Raw genomic sequence first — 16,561 nt, 5'->3', positions numbered from 1 at the left:
CAATGCAGATTTTCAGTGATGACATACTCTTGACTTTGCTTGTGTCCTAAAACAGTGTTTCCAAAGGAAATAATGTTCGGAGCACATCGTATGTAATATTATCTAGCACTAACAGAAAACTACAAATGACTTTAGAACTACTTTATTTTACTAGATTTGATCTGTTCATTTTACAGTTGATGATTAAATTAAGCTTGTAATCATCTTTAAAAAGTCCTAGTTTTCAGATACTGGAATCTGAAGGGAATCGATCTTTGTTGTAGCAATTGTGTTTATGAGTAATAGGGGGGGAAAAGGTTGGTAGTTTTCTTATTATAGGAGCGAATCTGGTGGAAACCAATAACAAATCCAATCTTTAACATTGAATCAATCAATATAAAAGGAGTAAAACATTTTTTACCCTGCTTTTCCTCAGTTTTTTGACCAGATATCATAGCACAGACACTTACAGAGAAGTCTCCACTCCAGCGTCTGAGCTTATTAAGTGGCAGAGCTCGTCTGAATCACTACTGAAATTGTACCGAAAACTAGCATGTTGCCAAAACAAAAAAAACAAACAACAAAAAGTGTAATTAGCAACTTCAATCTGCTAAACACAGAAACTATATTATGAGGTCAGTACCAGGTTATAAGGACGGTATCTTGACAATAATTTCTATTTAAAAATATGGTCTAGGAATTTCTGCATGAAGTTTATTTGGCAAGCAGCTATTACCTTTAACCTATAGCGGCAGATCCATAGCTGCCTTAAATGGTTGTAGCTCCATTAAAGTCAGCAGGGCTCTGCTGGTTTACACTACCTAAGGATCTGGCCCTTTATGTTTAGAGGACACTTTTACCTATGCTACAGAATACAATGTAATATTAAATATTAACAATGGTGTGCAGTGGGCATTTATCAATATTAGCATTCCACAGGATACATTTGTAGTATTATTTTTAGTTGCAACATCAAAATGTTTTGTTTTTATCTGTTCTGAGATATGATTGTAGCTCAAGCCTAAATGCTAAATATGTATTAGAGATTATAATTTAGGCCCAGGCCTGGCAAAGATTTGCACACAATTAATTATTGTTGACATCAGTGGGTGTAGTCACATGCTTAAAGTTAGGCATAAACATAAGTGTTTGCAGGTCTAGAGTTTAAACTTTACACCCTAAATTACCCTTATTTATTTGTATAGGTCCAGATCTTAATCTTGTGTAAATGTAAATCTGGACTAACTCAGCTAAAGTCAATGGCACTACTCAGGATTTACTCCAGTGTAATTAAGGTTACCATCGGGCCTTTAGGAGCAACAAATATATTTCTGTGCATGCTGTATAATAATATAGGTCTTGATTCAGCAAATTACTTAGGCATTTGAAGTTAATGGAGTTTCTCATATGCTGAAATTTAGCCATGTCCTTAGCTATCATCAAATCATTATTTTCTTTCTTTCTTTCTTTCTTTAGGTTTTTGGTTTGCTCAGTTAACATAGAAATAGCAGACTGTTCACTGTATCACAGAATCACAGAAATGTAGGGCATCCTTGGAATACTGTTTTGTATTGTGTCTTCCTCATCAACACTAATGTGAATCAGGAGAAACATGCTGATGGTTTATTTGTGAGAGTAATCACTACTTAACATAAGTAAGGGCTGTAGAATTAGGCCCTTTATTAGCAAATTGTATCACCCATCTAATTCTCACCAGTGTTTATATCATTGCTTAATTTGGTCCAGAGTCCTCCATGGGAGTAGAGCATTCAGACTGCCGGCTTATAAATTGGCTCCACTTCTGTTCTCTGTTACACTAGTGTAAATTCAGGATAACTTCAGTGACTTCCATGGGAGTTTGAACTTCATTTACTCCAGCGGCCAGTACAGCACAATCACAGGCCAGCTCAGGGAAAAAGCCCTTACCACACAATGGGACAGGTGTCCAGAAGTAAGTCTAGGTAAGGCAAATAAAGCAGTCCTGTTCCCATGTAGGCCAGCTGAACAGGAAACAGAGGGAGACGTAAGAGGAATGGACCATATCATCCAACCACATAATCTCAAACCCCCTTCCTTGTAAGGACATCTAACTCCCATTCCACATAGAGACTATCGTAAAGAATCAAGAGACCAGGGTTCTGTTCCCAGTTTTGCCATCGGCCTGCGGTGCTACCTTTGGCATGTTGTGTGGTGTTTAGATGTGCTTGTCATTATTAGAACTGGGAGCACTGGCTGTTAGGAGTTTGAAAGGACAGGAAACTGGAAGGAGGGAGGACGAGTTGAGGAGACTGAGTGAGAGTTACAGAGGATGCAGCAGCAGTTTGGTACAGAGGATTCCACTGTAAAAATAAAGTCCTGCTGAAGTTGTTAGTACCTTGCCTGGTTGATACAATATGTTGCTACACTTCTTGGTGCTTCTGTTTCCCCTCCCAACCTTTGTCTGTTCAGACTGTAAACTCTTCAGTACTGGGGCTCTCTCTGATTAATTATATTTGTAAGATGCCTAGCACAAGGAGGCCCCTGATTTTGGCTAGGATCTCTATGTGCTACTGCAATAGAAATTACTATTAATAATAATGATGATGATTATGTTACACCATTTACATAGAATAAAGAATAGCTAACCAAGGGGTATCATTAAATCATGCAGAGCAAATGTTGCAGTCAGGAATTCAGAAAGGCAGTCAGGAAGAACAAGGACAGAAGCCACCCAGACAGGGGCAGCTGCAGGCACCAGCCCACCAAGTGCGTGCCTGGGGCAGCAAGCTGTGCGGGGCGGCGTGCTGGTCACCATGAGGGCAGCAGTCAGGCTGCTTTTGGCAGCATGCCTACAGGAGGTCCACCGGTCCCGTGGTTTCGGCGGCAATTTGGCGGCAGGTATGCCAAAGGTGCGGGACCGGCAGACCTCCCACAGGTGCGCTGCCGAAAGCATCCTGACTGCTGTGCTTGGGGCAGCAAAATACATAGAGCCACCCCTGCACCCAGAGACATCTGCATGTGTCGGTAACTGTGTGCTAGCAATCAATGAGCACAGGGCTAGGTAGTCAGACTTCCTCTATAATCTCAGTTCTGTCACCGATTGTGTCACTTTGACCAAGTCACTTGACCTCTTTACTCCAGTTCAGTTTCCCCCTCTGTACAACATGGACAATGCTCAACATTTTCCTTCAAAACATATTTTGATGGAAAATGTTTTGGGGGTTTTGTTTTGCTTTGTTGACTGACTGAAAATTTTCGCGAAAAGTGTCTGCTTTGATTGTTCATTGGAAAACCAGCCATTTTTGGCAGGAAACTTTTTGGTTTTCAGATTAACATTTGTTGATTTTCCTCCCAGTTTTTGGTTTACTGAAATAAAATATTGAATTTTTCAGCCGATCACCCAGAACACACTCCTACCAGGTCTAACAATATGAGATGGGGTGTCCACCCCACACGAGCCTGGAAAGGGTTAAAGTGGCTTAGAAGGTGTTAAGTAACCTGACAGGCCACACCTGAGGGAGAGTTAGGCTGGATAGGCAAGTGCTGATTGAAGCTGGGCAGGAGCAGGCGAGACTGCTATAAGGTCAGGAAGTGAGGGCAGAAGGAGGTTGCAGTGTGGATGCCACCAGTCACCCTCTGGGTTTAGTGAGGAAAAGGGACGAAACCCGGGGAGCATGTATAAGTCCTGGGATCCTGGCCCTGAAGGCAGGGCTTACCCAGAGGAGTGGTGGAGAAAGAAGCCTGATAGAGGTGGAATAGGAAGCAGCCAAGGGAAATGGCAGCAGTGTTTTGAGGATAAAGCAGACCTTGGCTGCTGATTGTAAGGTCCCCGAGCTTGAACCTGGGATAGAGGTGGCGTAGGTTCCCCTATCCACCACTGGGGAAGTGGCATAGCCTGGAATTGAAGGACTGCCAAGAATGATACCCAGTCAGTCCAATGAGACATTGATACCCCAGAAGGGGAAAACTATAATGACCTGGCTGGAGGGCCAAGACGTGAAGAGGGAGCATCCTGAATCACAAAGAGGAACCACTGTAACGCCTAGATTGTGAGAGCATTTGCAGCACAAATGAGGGACAGAAGGGGGCGTCAGACCAGGCAGAGGTAGTCTCCAGACACAGCCGCACAAGGAGACGCCCCAGCAGTGAGTGAAGAGCCCCATCACATAATAATACTCATTTAACTCCCAGTGGTGGTGTGACGCAACACTGAACCATATTGGTGCCAGGCTTGGAACATGTTGAGCCCTGCTTGTATGCTAAATGTCCTGTTTAATTTTAGAGCTTATTAGAAAACAAATGTATGATTTTTTTAAATTTCCCTGTCCCTCCTATTATTTAGCAGAAATTCAAAATCTGAAATTCCATTGAAATTCCGGAAACTTCAACCCAACCCTGCAATTGGTAGAGAAATGGGGGGAAATTACAGATACATTGAAATTTTTGTCCATAAAGTGCAAAATGTTAACAATTATTCTTGTTGAAATGTCAAAGTATGATAGAGGTATATAAAATCATGAGTGATGTTGAGAAAGTGGATAAGGAAAAGTTATTTACTTATTCCCATAATACAAGAACTAGGGGTCACCAAATGAAATTAATAGGCAGCAGGTTTAAAACAAATAAAAGGAAGTTCTTCTTCACGCAGCGCACAGTCAACTTGTGGAACTCCTTACCTGAGGAGGTTGTGAAGGCTAGGACTATAACAATGTTTAAAAGGGGACTGGATAAATTCATGGTGGCTAAGTCCATAAATGGCTATTAGCCAGGATGGGTAAGAATGGTGTCCCTAGCCTCTGTTCGTCAGAGGATGGAGATGGATGGCAGGAGAGAGATCACTTGATCATTGCCTGTTAGGTTCACTCCCTCAGGGGCACCTGGCATTGGCCACTGTCGGTAGACAGATACTGGGCTAGATGGACCTCTGGTCTGACCCGGTACGGCCTTTCTTATGTTCTTATGTTCTTATGAAGGACTTCAACCACCTGTGTTGGCCATAGTTGTTCCCGTTAGCAAGGGGACACAGCTTGGTCCATGGTGCTTGCATATAGATTTGGCTGCTCTTTGCTTCTCGTTATTCTGATTTGTCACAGATTGGTGTTTGTCCCAATGTTGTTCTGCCACTTTGCTGCTCACTATAATTTACCAGCTTCACTTTCTTTACTTGAATTTCTTCAAAAACGCCTTTCTTTATCTTGCCACCATGGCTGACTCTTCCTCCTGGCAAATGGACTCCTGTCTTTAATAGGGGCTGGGAGGGAAGCCATCTGCATCTATGAGACCACTGGTGGATCTGCTGGGCTCACATGGAGTCACATGAATAGTTCTCCATGTTGGAAGCTCTTTGCCAAGTTTTCCTTGAGGAATATCTTGTGTGTGAGTGTGAGCTCATGGAAATGCCATGATACCATGTCCGCAGTGTTTCAGAATAGCTTTGTGTATGCTTGCCTCGGGCACTAACAAAGTCCAAGCTCTGATACTTATTATTTCCTTTGTGGTCTTGAGCAACTTACATAAAAACATAAGACCGGCCACAGTGGATCAGACCAAAGGTCCATCTAGCCCAGGATCCTGTCTTCCGACAGTGGCCAATGCCAGGTGCCCCCAAAGAAATGAACAGAACAGGTAATTGTTCATTCCCAGCTTCTGGCAAACAGAGGCTAGGGACACCATCCCTTGCCATCCTGGCTAATAGCCATCGATGGACCTATCCTCCATGAATTTATCTAGTTCTTTTTTTAACCCTTTTATAGTCTTGGCCTTCATCCTCTGGCAAAGAGTTCCACAGGTTGACTGTGCATTGTGTGAAGAAATACTCTCCTTTGTGGACCAGATTCCAATCCCACTGAAATCCATGGGGATTCTGCTGTTGAAATAAATGGAGAGATGGGCCCAGTTCAGAAAATCACTTAGGTACATGCATAACTTTAAGCAGAGGAATAGTCCCATCGACTTCTATAGGACTAATCACCTGCTTAAAGTTAAACATGCTTGCCTGCTTTGTGGAATCAAGGGCAATAATACTTAACCACCTCACAAGTGTGATGTAATATATTTTTTGTATATCACTTTGAAGACATAAGTGCTAGATATTGTTATTACTCCATGAAGTCCACTCAAGGCTTTATGTGGAAAGCACTCAGATACCGTGCTGGTGGGTGGTAGTACAAAACCTAAAATAAAAGTTGCTGCTATTGTATTTCTCTTGCAATCCAGAACTGAGAGCTCAGCGCAGATATTCTGCCTTCAAAAGATGAAATAATTTATATTCCATCTCTTAACTTGTCACTGTGGCAGCAGATTGCCAAGGCTTTACCTTAATTTGTATCTTTCCTTTCATCAAGGAAATGAATACTGGAAACAGAGAGTGATGATAAGAAACTGCACAGTACCAACAATCAACATGAGCTGATTATTTGCGTGAGGTTTCCTGAATCCTAATTGCTTTCAATGCTCTCAAAACACAGTTAGTTGGAGAAATAATAACTTTCAAAGTACAGTAAAAGGCAATTACACCAGGCTGAAGGAGGTACCTTGGGAGCTTTCATATCAAGCTTGATGTACCGAGATTTCCTGCAAACATATGTACGAATCTCAACCGGTTTGATTCAACTCCAAATAATTAGTTCCATGCAGTTCTGTGTATTTGGACCTTTTTCCATTTGAGCAGTCACATGATCTACATTGGCACCTTATAGACTAACAGACGTTTTGCAGCATGAGCTTTTGTGATCTACATAGGACAGCTTTCTGATTTTCTCACACCCTTCTTCAAATCCTGCTTCTTCGCTGCTTCAGATTTAAAACTCTTCTCTGCGCCGCCAAGGCTATGCAGACATAACTTAATCCTTCCCATCTTATTTGAATGGGTGGAATAGTTTAGTCCATGTTTATGCAGGAGGTCAGACTGGAGGATCAGTTGTGGCCAAATCCGCCTTCCTCCACTACTGTGCAGGGTTCTGTGTACCGGTTGTTCTGCACAGCCGAGGAAGTGATGCCTGGATTTATATAGGGATAAAGTGTGAACCCTTTTCCCACATTACAGAGCACTTACCTACAGAGCCTCACTGAAGTCAGTGGAACTAATTGCAGAGTACAATATGTCTCAGCATGAGAAAGAGAAACATCATCCACCCATAGCTGCTTGCACTTTGGGATCTTTTGGAATGAAAGGTTCTGTATAAGTACAAGCTAACAATAATAATAAATAATGAAGATATTTTAAAGTATAATCTACCACTCTTCTTTCTGATATATAAAATATAAACAAAGAGCACAATGAAGAAGGATCTCCTTATTTTTTTCCACTACTAAACGTGACAGTCATTTAAAACACATGGGGCCAGACTCTGCTGTCACTGACACTGGCAAAAACCCAGCACATGTCCTTTGACTTCTATGGAGTTATCGTAATGCAGACAAATATAAGTGAGCAGAATTTTTTGCTATAATCAGTTTGTGGTTGACTTTTAAGTTGATCAGTTTGTGAAGGCACTTTTGCAGAGGACCCTCTATGCATCATTCATTTGTTAAGCAAGTCCAAGAAAAGAGTGAAGAAGATCTAAAGCAATCTTTGGCACAGCTCAAGTCTATATTGAAAATGATTCAGTCAGTTTAGCATCTAAGGGCTGGAGCTGGCTCTGAGATGTGTGATGTTTGTTTTAAGAGTGTCACATACCCATATCCTGTTTGAATGGTAAGTTCAATAAGAGGTGGATATACATAACCTATTTGTTTTTTTCTTTTTCTTTTCTCTAAAAAATAATTTATACCCAGAAACTTCATGATTTAAGCATTTCAATTTGATGGCAAGGCATACATTTTACAGTGATTGTTACACTGTGCAACTTATCTAGATGCAGATAGGTATTTGCACTAATAGAAGTGTATTGATCCTCCTGCTATCATCTTGTATCTGTATCTGATTACATGCTCAAAATATATAGAAAGGCAACAGAAGCAGAAAAGCACATAGAGGACTTTTCATCTTGAAAAACCCAAGAGGGGATTCTTGCTGCAGATCATTGTGACTTATCAATTATATTATGGAAGCCCCCGGGGCTCAGAACTCCATTGTGTTGGACACGGTAATTAAAACCTTTTAACAAAAGGATCCAAATAGGGTGTGTCAGGGCTAGGGGTGCTATGCAGCTCAGTAAAGGGCTGTGTCATCACTTGCCCTGCAAACCTGGGTGCCTCACAATGCTTTGCTGCTGTAAGTCCCAGCCTGGGATGCTCACAGCCACCCAATCAGCATGCAGATCACACCCTGAGTGTCTGTATGCTAGACATCTCTGGGTCACCAGCTCTTACGGCAGCAGCCTGTCTACAGCACAACTCTGGCTTCCACTGGCCTTGGTTACAACTGGCAAAGTGACCCCAACACACTCCCAGTCCTGAATTTCCCCATAACCGTATCACCTGAAGTGTCCAGCCCTCACCTAGACAGCTCAGAGAAATAGTAAGATTTGTTGCTCCTTCAAAGAGACAAAAGGCCATTACAGCTTATTAACTTAACTGGTATGAATACACTCTTCCCTTCAAACACAGCACTGAATTGCTTTATAGTAAAAATAAAACAATGTTATGAACTATAGTACATAAGTTTAGTGATGGTAAGTAAAATAAATAAAAGTAGAGATGGTTACAAACAAATGAAGGTGACCAATGCTTTTTAGGGACTAAGACTTAACAAGCTACAACCTTGGTACATGGTAGATTTCTTACCAATCTCTCTTCTTTCCAGCCCGGGCTGACTTTCTCTCTGCCAGGACCTTCCACAGGAGCACAAGGGGCTGGTTTTCCTTGTCTTTCCTGGGTGAAAGATCTTTGCCTAAGCAGATTTCTCACCTATATGCAGTTTTCAGCAGCCTCACCACTCCCGCCCTCTTGGTTGAAGGGCCCATTTTTCTCAGCTTGCAAGAACTCTGCTCTCTTGTGTCTGCCTAGAGATGGATGCCAAAGATGGCTTCTGTCTTTGCTTATATCTTCCAAAGTTCAATTACTTTGCTTCAAGAGGCAGAATGACCTCACGCACTTTTTCCCTTCCCGCTGGCTTCCCATCTGCTGTATGCAAATGACGCTTTCATTTTTTTAATTTCACCTTGTGTAATTTACATAGCAGACAAGTAAATAGTTCTGATGTCCCCTCTTGCCTGGAAGAGACCTGTTTCTGCCTTTGTTTGGACACAGATGGTAAAGCCTAATACCAATGAGTAACCATAACACCTTATGTAGTATTAATAAATACATTTTACAGTTATATTGACCCACCAGCGTGTCAGAGGCTTTCTTGAAATACCTCACTCAATAAACTTTTATAATACAGTAATATTACAAACAATCAATTGATTCAATTGCTTATCACTTGAGGTTAAGACCCTCCCCCCATCTCTATAGCCCAGATAAAGTTTCTCTTCCCTGCTGGAAGCTGTCTCCTTCCCTGCTTGTTAACTTTGTTTACCTAATATGTAAATTGACCTTCATTGTCTCTGCCTGGTGACTGGGCTGGTCAGAGATAGTCTAGAGCAGACTAGTTACCAATTCCCTGACATGCCTGGCTTAAACACATTTTAGCCATCATTCCAGCATATATCCATAACTCTCAATACCATACCACATACAGACATCACACAAGACTATAAATGATCAGTGAATTAGTTTTTCAATGCCATATTACATGACACTTTTTAGAGCAGATTATAACCATAGTGAGGTGGCTACACTGAATTGCTCAGGCCAGATATCAGACCTGATATCAGTTAGCCCCTTGCCCTCTGGCACTGGGATGCTCTTACAGTCACACCTTACCCCTTACAATGCTGCAGGAGGCTTAGCCACTGGCTGATCCAGAGGCAGCAGGTCAGAGCCCTCTTTCCTGGACAGTACATTTTCTTTCCTCTTTGTACAGCAGAAACCTGTCTTGTCAGCTTTGTCTGTTAACAGTATGCAGGACACAATAATAGAGGATATCCATAATTACACCTACAGAGCTGTTAAAAACATTTCACAGTGACATTAATGACCAGAGTGTTACTAGATTTCAAATGATATATTACATGTCACCCTCTAAATAAGTATTGTATCACCAGTTTGTGAGATGTAGTGAGTATTCCAGGCCTGACAAGAGTTGCTGAGGCAGAGGAGTAAACCACAAATGAGGTTTTCAGAAAAATTAACTTCAAGAAGCATTTTTTGTGAAAAGTTGATAGCAAGTTTTTTTTTTAAAGATAAATGGGGTGTGCTGAATCCAAATATAGTTATTATCAAGCTGTATGTTGTGCATAAAGTTCTCTACAGAGAGAACAAAGTAACACATGGAAATCACTGACAAATAAACCTTTATTTCCTTTTCATTTAGGATTAGCACACTTCAGGTGGATCTTAATGTAGGATTTAATAAAAGTGATCAAATAATACGTGCAACCTATATGGGGGGGGGGAATGCAACCTAGATGGAGCTACTATAAGGTGGGTGCATAATTGGTTGGAAAACTGTTCCCAGAGAGTAGTTATCAGTGGTTCATAGTCATGGTGGAAGGCCATAATGAGTGGGGTCCTGCAGGGATCGATTCTGGGTCCGGTTCTGTTCAATAGCTTCATCAATAATTTAGATACTGGTATAGAGAGTACATTTATAAATTTTGCGGATGATACCAAGGTGGGAGGGGTTGCAAGTGCTTTGGAGGATAGGATTAAAATTCAAAATGATCTGGACAGACTGGAGAAATAGTCTGAAGTAAACAGGATGAAATTCAGTAACAACAAATGCAAAGTACTCCATTTGCACACATACAAAATGGGAAATGACTGCCTAGGAAGGAGTACTGTGGAAGGGGATCTGAGGGTCATAGAGGACCATAAACTAAATATGAGCCAACAGTGTGACACTGTTGCAAAAAAAGTGAACATCATTCTGGGATGTATTAGTAGGAGTGTTGTAAGTAAGATGTAACACCAACAGATTGTGCTCATTGGTCGGGATGATCAAACCTGGGACCTCTCAAGCTTAGTGCATGAGCCTCTATTGCATGAGCTAAATGCCAACTGGCTGCTAGCTAAGGATGTCAAGCAGACTCAGTAATATCTCTCTCTCTCTAAGTGGTCTTGGTGCCACTAGATGGAACAGAACACCACAGAGAAAAGGTGTGTGGGTTACATACTCCCCCTAGGTGAGGAAGCACATCCCAAGCTTCAGAGACTTCCCAGTTGAAATCCCGGTTGAGCACCCACTTGTAACACCAACAGTCGTGGGCAGGACAGATAGAACCTGGGACCTCTGAAGCTAAATACATGAGCCTCTACTGTATATGCTAAAAGTCAACTGGCTGTAGAACAAATCTCTCTACTCCATGCTGATTAGGCCTCAACTGGAGCATTGTGTCCGGTTCTGAGCAGCACATTTCAGGAAAGATGTGGACAAATTGGAGAAAGTCCAGAGAAGAGCAACAAAAATGATTAAAGGTCTAGAAAACATGACCTATGAGGGAAGATTGAAAAGCTTGGGTTTGTTTAGTCTGGAAAAGAGAAGACTGAGATAGGACATGATGACAGTTTTCAAGTACATAAAAGGTTGTTACAAGGAGGAGGGAGAAACATTGTTCTTCTTAACCTCTGAGGATAGGACAAGAAGCAATGGGCTTAAATTTCAGTAAGGGAGGTTTAGGTTGGACATTAGGAAAAACTTCCTGTCAGAGTGGTTAAGCACTGGAATAAATTGCTTACGGAGGTCGTGGAATCTCTATCATTGGAGATTTTAAGAGCAGGTTAGACAAACACCTGTCAGGAATGGTTTAAATAATATGGTCCTGCCATGAGTGCAGGGGACTGGACTAGATGACCTCTTGAGATCCTTTCCAGTTATATGATTCTATGGCTCATATAACTTGAACATTAGCACCTTGAAACAAAAATATATAAGCTGATTGAACTATCAGAAATACAAGACAGAATCTGAAAACACTTGTTTTTCAAACAAATGAAAATATTTTCTTGACTGAATGTTTTAATGCACACAAGTTATATGCGCCCATGTTAATGTTGTAATACTTCAAGAAACTTTAGTTTACAATGGCAGATTGAATCGATGTCTTATTAGGTCACTTATTGTGAGACATGTATTTATTTGCTAATACTGTCCTTAAACACTAAGCATCGGGTATCAGAGGGGTAGCCGTGTTAGTCTGGATCTGTAAAAGCAGCAAAGAGTCTTGTGGCACCTTATAGACTAACAGACGTATTGGAGCATGAGCTTTCGTGGGTGAATACCCACTTCGTCGGATGCATCAGCATCAGGTATATTGCTATCTTATTCCCATTCTCTACATTTGCAAGCTCCCATACAAACAAGTTGTAAAAATGAAGATTTTTATTTAATTAAATATGCCAATAAGTAATACAACTGGCCTAGTATTCCTTGTATAATTTAATCTGATAGTAATTTCAATATGTCTTGTTCTGCCCTTCATTTTTCTGTTTTATTCGTGTGGCTGAATTCTGTACTAAAGACACATACCTGCATTGTAGAATTTGTCATGGGAAAGCTAGCATTTTTGGTAGCTGGATGGGGAATGACGGAAGTTTCTGGTACCTGAGAAAGTATACAAAGCAGTTTGGGATTTTTGTTTAAGCATAATTGGTGCATGTTCCAGCAAAAAGGACCAGTAATAAATAGTTGTCGGTGCTGACATTTTGTGGTCATTTTAAGGATTTCATAACAACGGCCATACTGGGTCAGACCAAAGGTCCATCTAGCTCAGTATCCTGTCTTCCAAGAGTGGCCTCAAAGTTACCTCACAGAGGTAAACGTATGTGGGCTGTTCACACCTCTCAGAGCTATTGTTTCAAGCTGCCTGAAGACACCAGCAAACGTGATTTCTCCAGTCTTCACTTGGTAAAACATTGGTCAGCTTGTCATAGTGAATGAAGAAACTTCATTAAAAAAAAAAAACCCCTGAAAACTGAGATTCCAGAGCAAAATGACCAGCTAAGGGACAGATTTTGCAGGAAATTCTGGGTCCCTGGAATTATGCAGTACACAGAGCCCTGCTTGTCATATTATCACTATTGTCAGTCTATGTGTTCCTTGTCCATATATGAATCTATAAACTGGTTTAACTGCAAAGTGACTCATTTCTTTAGTTCCCTCAAGTGTCAGGTAGTTTTAGTGTGTCAGCCAAAAGCCATCACTAGGAATGACTATGGCAACTGCACCAACCCTGAGAATTTAACACATGATGTTATGACATGTCTGTGTCAGGAGTGCATTTGTCACAGATACCCTTGGTGACAGCTGTTGGTTGCTTGGTAACCTGCTGTGCTTTGCAGAGTTATCATGAAATGAAGTGAAGTCAGTAATGAAGGTAGACATGGGTTCACACTCTCCACTGAGAAAGAGAAAATGAAAACCATGCTAGTTTCTAAAAGGGTCCCAGATCTGTTAGACACCACATGTAACTTTTCCCATTTTTGTCACCTCAGGAAGGGATGCAGAGATAAAGTTTCTAGACATCATTAATGACGGCTTCTTGGAACAGCTAGTCCTGGAACCCAAAAGGGGAGAGGCAATTCTTGATTTAGTCCTAAGTGGTTCACAGGATCTGGTCAAAGACGTGAATGTAGCTGGACAGCTTGGTAAGAGCAATTACCATAATGTAATTACATTTAGCATCCTTGTGGGTGCAGGAAGCAAAAAACCCACCACAGTAGCATTTAACTTCAGAAAGGGGAACTACACAAAAATGAGGAAGCTAGTTAAATGGAAATTAAAAGGAACAGTCACAAGAGTGAAATGCCTGCAAGCTGCATGGAAACTATTTTAAAAGCACCATAATAGAGGTCCAATCTATAGAGGTCTATATAAAAGACTGTGACTGTTCATCTTAGAAAAGAGACGACTAAGGGGGGATATGATAAAGGTCTATATATTCATGGATGGTGTGGAGAAAGTAAATAAGGAAGTGTTATTTACCCTTTCACATAACACAAGACCAGGGGTCACCTAATGAAATTAATAAGCAGCAGGTTTAAAACAAACAAAACGAAGTACATATTCACACAACGCATAGTCAACCTGTGGAACTCATTGCCAGGGATGTTGTGAAGGCCAAAAGTATAGCTGGGTTCTAAAAAGAATTAGATAAGTTCATGAAGGATAGGTCCAGCAATGGCTATTAGTCCAGATGGTCAGGGATGCAACCTCATGCTGTGGTGTCCCTGAGCCTCTGACTGCCAGAAGCTGCCACTGGACAACAGGGGATGGATCACTCAATAAATTGCCCTGTTCTGTTCATTTCCTCTGAAGCATCTGGAACTGGCCACTGTCAGAAGACAGGGTATTGGGCTAGATAGACCATTGATCTGACCCAGTATAACCATTATATGTTCTTATTTTCCTTACCAGTACCTAAAAGTCTACTGCTTTTGATTCCAGCTAGCCCGGCAGAACCAAAATACCTTTGAGACTGTGATTTGGATTGTATTCTGGCATGCATGTCATCATCATAATTGTTAACTAAGACCTTCATACAACTCCTGTTGAAATTAATGGAAAGCTTCCCACTGACCGCAGTCACAAAAGGATCCAGCCCTAAACTACAGTAGCAGAATCCTCGTCATTTGTGATGATGCACAAGCTAGAAAGACTATGGGTTGATTTTCAGATCCCAGTTTTAGTTTGCAGGACTGGCAGAAAAATAATCTATATTTATTGTCAGCAGTGTCGCCCACCTATTTATCTACTCAAGTATTTTGTTGGATCAAAGCTAGCCTTGCAGGACTGATCCACTAATGAATGCAATTTATGGGTAAGACATTATTTTTAATTGATACATTTTAGGGTATTGTAAGCAATGTTATATGTTACAAATAAATTGATCTTGCATTATTTTAAATCTGCAGAAATATTGTGTTCCTTATTTTGGCTCTTTACCCTACACTTAGCTATTGAGAGGACAAGAGCATGCTATTATCCCAGAAGGGGACTATCTACATCCAGTAAGCTAGGCAGAGTGTACATGGAGATCCGATCCCAGATCAGATCAGAACTCTATCCACAAAGAATGATTATTATCACCAACATAATCATGACATCAATCCTTTGCTTGGCCATCAGCTAGTGCCAGGGTGCTAAAAATTGCCATAAGACATGTTTTATCGCATGATTCTTAGGCAGCCTGGCAACTGAATATGGAACAAGCTGAAGTTATAGGATCACTTTAGTCAGTGGGACAGCAAAAAAAGAGAGATAGCAAGCTAGACTAGAGGAAATAAAGGCATGGATGAGCTTCCAGGAACTTGATCTAGTGACACAGATGGCCAGTGCAGAAGAACAAGGATTAAAAATAATCTATGGATAGTCTTTCCAATCAATACACATGGGCCCACATGCTACCTTGTATCATATATAGTGAAGGATAGCAAAATGCACCTGAAAAGCCACAAAACTCTTATAGTGAGGGACAGCAGTGGGTCCTCGTGGCATTATTCCCCATAGCTTCTTTGCAAATGTCCTTTCTATGATTCAGTGGCTCTGGGGAGAAGGAAGAGAAGAGATCAGTTACATGGTCCCACACCACAACATGCTGTTTTGAGTTCAGGGGGATTTCTGATTGGAAACATACCCAAGAATGAAACGACTCATGGTAGAATTAACCATGTGCATAAGTGTTTATGTGATTAAGGCACCGTTATCTGGACTATAAAGTGTTTGCACTTGACAAACAAATAAGTATGAAGGCCTGATCTAAAGCCAATGGACAGAAATGTGTATCTGAATTTCCTTCATGCAGCTCATGTAGTAGGAAGGGTGTGTGTGAATAAGGATGTGTGTGTCTGCATCCGTGTGTGTGTGTGTGTGTGTGTGTAGTGGTAGTAAAACCACCATCAGGAACCACATGGCAGCCCAAATCTACATGGTAGCTCATATGCATGCGGTATCTCAGTCTCACATGGAGGTCCAGGTCCATGTGCCAGCCCAGATCCACAGAGCAGTCCGGTACTCCAGAGCCATCTGATGTAATACCTTGTCAACTCCAAATGGGGTAAATGGCACTAGTGTGAGTGGTAATTCAATGGGTACAGACATGCCAACTATTATTCACAAATGCACAAGTGGTATAATAAAGATACAAAAAAGTTCTAAATACAAACTCTAAACTAGGTAGATAAAACAGAGATGTAGAAATCAAAAGGAAAAAATATCAAAAGGGCTTAAGTAGCCATCTCAAGTTGTAGCCATTCAATAGCCTCACGGTTAGCAGTGCGGAGTCTGGAAAGTATTCCCAATAGATCAGCACGAGATGAGCAGCCATTCAGTAGGGTGTGTGGCATCCACAGCTACACAGGTAGCTGTTCCTCAGTCCCCAGGTGTGATCATTTGCTGCACACCTCACCACCCCACATCTGAAATGACTGAGCTTGCACCAGAGGTAGGATGAAGCCAGGCAGTCTCTCATGAGACTGAGTGATGAGGATAGAGTTTCTCACAGAAGGAGCAGCTCATTCCCATTCTGCTCACCACAATATGGAAGTATCTGATGGTCAGCAACATAAGCCATATTGGTCCTCTGCTGATGAGTCGGTGGTGAGGCGCTTCCCATACACC

Source organism: Mauremys mutica, chromosome 3, assembly GCF_020497125.1.
Source record: "Mauremys mutica isolate MM-2020 ecotype Southern chromosome 3, ASM2049712v1, whole genome shotgun sequence".
Taxonomy (NCBI): Eukaryota; Metazoa; Chordata; order Testudines; family Geoemydidae; genus Mauremys; species Mauremys mutica.
This window is presented reverse-complemented; position numbering follows the sequence as displayed.